The sequence below is a fragment of the Colobus angolensis genome, unplaced genomic scaffold (genome assembly GCF_000951035.1).
Source record: "Colobus angolensis palliatus isolate OR3802 unplaced genomic scaffold, Cang.pa_1.0 Scaffold221, whole genome shotgun sequence".
In the NCBI taxonomy this organism is placed as follows: domain Eukaryota; kingdom Metazoa; phylum Chordata; class Mammalia; order Primates; family Cercopithecidae; genus Colobus; species Colobus angolensis.
This window is the reverse complement of record NW_012115389.1, coordinates 4827312-4834862: the sequence shown is the minus strand read 5'-3', so window position 1 is coordinate 4834862 and position 7551 is coordinate 4827312.

Here is a 7551-nt window from a genome sequence, read left to right as displayed (position 1 = left end):
CATTTGCCATGCTCACTGCTTACTGTCTTCTCCCACTGATACAAAAGCTCTGCCAGGGCGGGGCCTCCGGTTTGTTCACTGATGTGTCCCAGGCCCCTAGAGGAGGCCTGGTAGTAGGAGGTGCTCAGTGAACGGTTGTTGGAAGACTCTGAATTAAACAGAAAGATCGGCAGCACCTTTCTGCACGTGGCAGGTTGGAAAGATGAATTTGTTCCCCTGTGCCTTTTTGTGAGTTGGTGGAAGTCCCCTTGCCCAGCCCAGTGCCAAGTTCCTGTCACTGGGATCTCCGTTGCAGCTCTCCAACATAGGTGAAGCATCTCGTTCATATTTGATTGCCATCAGCTCCATAACCTCTGTTACCAGGAAGGCCTTCTTTAGCTGCTTTGCCTGAACCCTCCCTGAGGCCCCTTCGACTGGGATCCATGACATTCTTTCACTTTGCCCTCTCCTGGCCACATCTGGTTCTCACTGGGGCTCCACGCTTGGTTCCTGGGAAACAATGGGAGGTGGCTGTCCCCATGCAGTGCCTCTTCTGCCTCTGTCGGCACAGCTGCCAGCCTGCCAGGTTTGTCAAGTTTTTCAGGCTTGGGTTAGACACAAGCTCCCTGTGTCCCCAAGTGCTACTGTTGCAGCCCACCCCTCATCCCCTCACCCCCTTAAAATCAGGCACCTCCAACCCACCTCTCTTGGGGATGGGAGAGTGGGACACCCAGCAGCAGCCATCTTCCCCCAACTCCACCCAACTCCTTCCCATTCCCTTAATGGGAAAGAGGGTTTGAGAGTTGCCTGATTCCTCCCCTCCACCTTTCTTTTTGCAAGTCCTGCATGGTGGTCTCATGCCTTACTTTGGAAGGTGGTATCTATTGTCATTTGGAATCTCAGTGAAATGTGATTTGATTCCTGTTCCCAGGGCTTACTCTGTGCCAGGTCCCATGCTCATCACTGTCCATACGCATCTTCTCACTTAACCCTCACACCATCTCTGTGAGACAGGTACTGTTCTTGTACCCATTTACATATAAAGAGACTGAAGCCAAGAGAAATTAATATCTTGCCCAGATCAACCAGCTACAAAGGTGACAGAGTCCAGATTCAAATCCAGGCTATCTAACTCCAGGGCCTTATACAGATTACTGCAATATACACAATTTTTGTCTGTGAGCTTTTTTATTTGTTTAGGAAATCCCTAAAAATGAAATTTAAAAATATTAACTGTAAGGCTTCCTACAGCCTATATTGTCCAGAATAGTATTTTTTTATTGAAAGTGGGGAATAAGGTTCAGGGTTTATCCATCATCTCATATCTCATTATGGAGCAGAGACTGCTAAGGGATCATCAAAATCCATGTTTCTCCATGGCTGAGCTGTTTCTCAGGTCCCCTTGCCATATAGGAGTGGCCCATGGCCCTGAGTCCTTCCTACCCAATAAAATGCATGCCAAAGGGGTAGATACCATTTCCTGACCTGGCCTAAGAAACCCCACCCATGCTGTCTCCCGGGCTTTCCCTTTGCTGAAGACTTGATTTCAACACCCAGGGCTACCTTGAGAGCCACTTGACTTTCAACTTGAAGAGTTACAAGAACATCTTCCACTTGAAAAGGTGAAGATAGCAGAGCTTTCCTGAGCTTGGGCCTCTTCATAAGTGACTACATGAAGGATGGCTGTGCATCTATTTAGAACTAATATGTGAGCACCGAATAAACTTCTATGGTGGTGGAGCCATTATAGATTTTGGGTCTCTGCCATGGCAGTTAGCTTTTTCTAACGAATGCACACTGTGTAGCTGACACACAAGCAGGTGTATAAGCAGAACATGTGGCTTCCAGGCCAGATGGAGGGAAGTGCCTCACAAAACTCGGGCATGATCTGCTGATGCTGCTACTGATTTCCCAGAAAAATTAATGGTTTTCAAATGCTTATTCAGAAATAAACGCTGATTCAGGTTTTTCTGGATAGCTTTCAGATATTACTGAATGCAAATAAAGGGTCAGCTACCTAGCTACAGCCTGGGAGGTGTCCTGGGGGCAGTTTCAAGAGTCCATGAAAAATGTGATCCACATATTATCTTGACCACATCTGGTAAATAGTCCCATTAGCAAATTCCCTAAATCCCATTCTAATTTCTCATGTACACACAGAAAATGTACTGTAACCTCCAGGAGTTTTGGCTAAAGGAAGTGTATTAGGCCATTTTCACACTGCTATAAAGAAACACCCTTGGCTGTGCGTGGTGGCTCACGCCTGTAATTCCAGCACTTTGGGAGGCCGAGGTGGGCAGACCACCTGAGGTGAGGAGTTCGAGACCAGCCTGGTCAACATGGTGAAACCTCATCTCTATTAAAAACACAAAAAATTAGCCAGGTGTGGTGGCAGACACCTGTAGTCCTAGCTACTTGGGAAGCTGAGGCAGGAGAATCACTTGAACCCAGGAGGCGGAGGCTGCAGCAGTGAGCCCACTGCACTCCAGCCTAGGTGGCAGAGTGAAACTCCATCTCATAAAAAACAAAACAAAACCAAAAAAAATGGGAATACCTGAGATGGGGAAATTTATAAAGAAAAGAGGTTTAATGGACTCAACAGCATGACTGGAGAGCCTCAGGAATCTTACAATTATGGTGGAAGGGGAAGCAGGCCCGTCTTACGTGGTGGCAGGTGAGAGAGAGCATGCAAGAACAGGGAAAACTGCCTTGGAAAACATCAGCTCTCCTGAGAACTCACTGTCATGAGAACCGCATGGGGAAACCACCCCCGTGATCCAATCACCTCCCACTGGGTTCCTCCCTCAACATGTGTGGATCATGGGGATTACAATTCAAGATGAGATTTGGGTTGGGATACGGCCAAACCGTATCAGGAAGTCATCAGTCTTGGTCCTGCAAACAGAGCCATCACTGCCATCTTCTTGCTTGTGTGGTTAACATTTCCTTTCAATCCCAGCCATGCTAGCCATGTCCAGGGGAATTTTGACATCTGACAAAGACAGCTGTCTAAGTAAACAAGCAGTTCAGCTTTTAAAACAAGCTAAATTAATTTGTTTGCAAACACTCACTTTCCTCCTAAGAGCAGCCAAAACTCCAGGTTGTTCCCAACTACACCACGGTTCACATCTTGTTTGGGGTGCATTTTTTTTTTTTTTTTTGAGACAGTCTTACTCTGTCACCCAGGCTGGAGTGCTGTGGCAGTTATAACTCAGTGCCACCTTGAACTCTTGTGCTCAACCAATCCTCCACCTCAGTCTCCCAAGTACTTGGGATGACAGGTGTGAGCCACCATGCCTGCCCCCATTGTGTGAGTTTGATGATGCCCTGTACCTGCCTGACACAGGGAGAGAGAGAGACTGGATGAGTGAGAGCCTGCTGAGTGTGAAGATCGGATTGAGGGAGGAGGCTGTGGAGGGCCAGAATTCAGGTTTGGAGGAATGTGAGGGGCCGTGACCGGGAAGAGCCTTCTCAGGGGAGCCTCCTTGGTGCTTCTTTGTCTCTGTGTGACGACAGATGGGGGACTTGCACACAGTGGACCCTTTGTAGATGCTGATTGGAGGAACGGCTTCTGAGGAGAGCCTGCATGGCACAGGGGCTGCCCTGGATGGCTCTGCTCTCACCAGCTGTGTGGTCTGGGAGAGTTACTTGACTTCTCAGTGCCTCTATGGCCTCGATTGCAAAGTGATGAGCTGTCCTGAGGACTGAACAGTAGTAGATGTAGAGGAGGTATGACGGGGGCTGGCATTAGGGAAGGGCTGTTTAAGCATTGCCATTGTCCCATGCAGCAATATTCATGTCTTCCTTGAACAGCAACTTTCAGAATGCTGAAGAGATTCTCAATGTCTTCCTTTTAATAAACTGAGTGGAAAAACAGTATAGAGCAGTTCCAGGTTATCAAGATGATATTTTAATGCCCAAATAGCATTTGGTGTCCAATTATCTGTAAACTTTTTAAACAAATTAGCATGTGGAGTCAGGTATTTATTTGCTAAACCTTCTGCTTTCCATATACCATGCCAGGCACGGGGGTCACTGAGCTAATGTCATAAGCCAAACCCATTCTTTGTTTTCTTCAGAGATTTCATCATCTAAACTCTGTTGTTTAAAAACCATCTTTTCAAGGCCGGGCGCGGTAACTCACGCCTGTAATCCCAGCACTTTGGGAGGCTGAGGCGGGCGGATCACGAGGTCAGGAGATCAAGACCATCCTGGCTAACACAGTGAAAACCTATCTCTACTAAAAACACAAAAAATTAGCCAGGCATGGTGGCAGGCGCCCATAGTCCCAGCTACTGGGGAGGCTGAGGCAGGAGAATAGCATGAACCCGGGAGGCAGAGCTTGCAGTGAGCCGAGATCACGCCAATGCACTCTAGCTTGGGTGACAGAGCGAGACTCCGTCTAAAAATAAATAAATAAATAAATAAAATAAAAAATAAAATAAAAACCATCTTTTCAAGGCAGGGTGCTGTGGCTCACACCTGTAATCCCAGCACTTTGGGAGGCTGAGGCAGGTGGATCATCTGAGGTCAGGAGTTCAAGACCAGCCAGGTCAACATGGCGAAATCCCTTCTCCACTAAAAATGCAAAAATTAGCCAGGCGTGGTGGCACATGCCTGTAATTCCAGCTACTTGAGAAGCTGAGGCAGGAGAATCGCTTGAACCCGGGAGGCGGAGGTTGCAGTGAGCTGAGATCATGCCACTGCACTCCAGTCTGGGAAACACAGCAAGACTCTGTCTCAAAAAAACAAACAAAAACAAAGCGTCTTTTCAGGCCACACATTTTCTGAAACCACTTTGACTTTATATTTTAAGTCTTTGAACTGTTATAAGTCAGTCTTTTTCTTCAGGACCCTTCTCTAACATTCTTTTACATATACGTCCATACTGGGCCTAGGATCTGTTAACAAGAAACAAGCTGACCTTCAGTATATTTGTAGAAAGATTAATAATTTCACTCAAAAGAAAAAAGACTGGGTGCAGTGGCTCACAACTCTAATCACAGCCACTTTGGAGGGCTGAGGCAGGTGGATCACTTGAGCCCAGGAGTTTGAGACCAGCCTAGGCAACATGGTGAACCACCATCTCTACAAAAAACATTAAATAAAAAATTCGACTTCTAGATTACTGACATTTGAAAAAGATTACTCCTAATTTTAAGTGTGCTATTTCGTATTCATTTTCTCTTTCTCCTATAACATGAAAAACGGAAAACATTTCAACATGTTAGGAGAGCGAGTGATTGTTGGTGTGAGGCTGTGGGCCCTGGGCAGTGCCCCCAGTGGGGCTGGCATTTCAGGCCATGAGACTGTGGCTCTCTGTTCTGCGCTCATGGCCGACAGCACTAATGCTGCCTGCAGCATGCTTCTTTCCTGACGCTGGACAGGGCCCTGGAGCCCCTCTCCAAACAGAGAGCTAAGTGGCCCCTGCAAAGCCATGTGAGTTATCACTTGGAATGAAACTTATTTTCCACACCAATCTGTAGGTGGCCACAATTAGCAGCCAGGTACACATGGCCCTGTAAAGGCTCTGTGTTAGCTCCTGAGGCTGGACTAATAAAGCACCACAAACTGTGTGGCTTCAAACAACAGAGATTTATCGTTTCATGGTTCGGGAGGCCAGAAGCCCAAAATCAAGGTGTCTGCAGGGCTGCGCTGCCTCTGAGGACCTTGGGTGGGTCCTTCCTTTCTCTCCAGTTTCCGCTGCTTCCCAGCAGCCTTGACATTCACTGGCTTGTCGATGCGTCACCCCCATCTCACCTCTGTCATCCCATGACACTCTCCATGCCTCGTCATATAGTCTTCCTCCATGTGTGTCTGTGCTTATGTCCCTTCTGTTCTGATGCAGACACCAGTCACTTGGGCTGAGGGCCCCCCTACTCCATGGGACCCCAGCCTAACTGATGACATCTGCAATGATCCTCTTTCCACATGAAGCCACATTCTGAGGTTCCAGGAAGTCATAGATTGGGGGCCAGGGGACTGTCCAATCCAGCTCAGGCCTTTGCGTTTTGTCATCATCACACCACTGGGTTAGTCCATCACTAGCTGCTGCCTTGGTCCCAGAGGAGCAGGAAGAGGACTGGCAAAGGGAGGAGAGGGCAGGGGAGGAAATGTGGTATTGGGGCCTCGCAGGAAACTCTGCTGGCAAATGGCAGTGGTGGAAAGACAAGGCACCTGGAGTAGGCACCTGGGGAGGTGGGTGGCCTGGAAATTAGGAAGAGGGACACAGTTCACCCCTTCGCAGCTTATCTCAGGCCAGGAACCAACCCTCAACTACATTCCAGGATTGGCAGCTGCAGATGGCCCAGCTGATCCTCCCCAGGTGTGGGATCTGGCTTGTTCCTTGAACTACCTGTCTGATTTTAAAATACAAAATAGAAGAAGAAGCATAATAGGTAAATTAAACTCTTACCCTGTTTTTCAGAAAGACTCCATATTCCTTGGCTTAATAGATTCAGAAACTTACTAGACTTTTTACTTTCTGAAGGGATGTCTGTGATGACAATTGCGTTTCTACTGTCACTGCAGTGACAGCTTGGGAGGCACCTTGAGGCTTATCCTCATTCATTACAGGCTGTCACATTTCTGGGCTTTCAATTATAAATTCTCTTTCTAACTTCTTCAGGGCTCAGGTAGCCAAAGAGCATCTGTGGAATATTTTATAATATTCTTTTTCTGGGGGTTGGGCCGTTGGGGCAGAGGAGGTTAATGACACTTAGGATTTGAATCAACAGCATAGTGCTTTGCTGTCTACATGAAATACACCAGGTACACTTAGTGTTTGGTTTGTTTTCTAGGCTATAACATTATTGCTGTGCCATGACGTACAATGCTATAATGTGGTCGGTTTTTCAAACAGTCTGTATGCAACACATGTCAATAGATTTTTCATTTATCTTAATTATGACAGCTAGAAAGAAATGCCTTCTTTACTTTTTTACTTTTTTTTTTTTTTTTTGAGTCAGGGTCTCACTCTGTCACCCAGGCTGGAGTGCAGTGGTGCAATCCTGGCTCACTGCAACCTCTACTTCCCCAGGCTCAAGTGATCATGCCACCTCAGCCTCCAGAGTAGATGAGACTACAGGCATGTACCATCATGCCTGGCTAAGTTTTGTATTTTTTGTAGAGATGGGTTTTACTATGTTGCTCAGGCTACTCTTGAACTCCTGGGCTCAAGCAATCCACCTACCTCGGCCTCCTAAAGTGTTGGGATTACAGGCATGAGCCACTGCACCTCACCTCCATTCTCTACATTTTCAACATACTGTAATTTATAGGATCGACATAATTCTCTACACAAGTTTTTGGCACATCTGCTATTTGGATATCTGTCCCCTTCAAATCTCATGTTGAAATATAATCTCCAACATTGGAGGTGGGGCCTGGTGGGAGGTGTTTGGGTCAGCTTGGTGCTGTCCTAGCGATAGTGAGTGAGTTACAGCTAGACCTGATTTTTATTTATTTATTTATTTATTTAATGTTTTATTTTTATTTATTATTATTATTATTATACTTTAAGTTCTAGGGTACATGTGCATAACGTGCAGGTTTGTTACATATTATACTTGT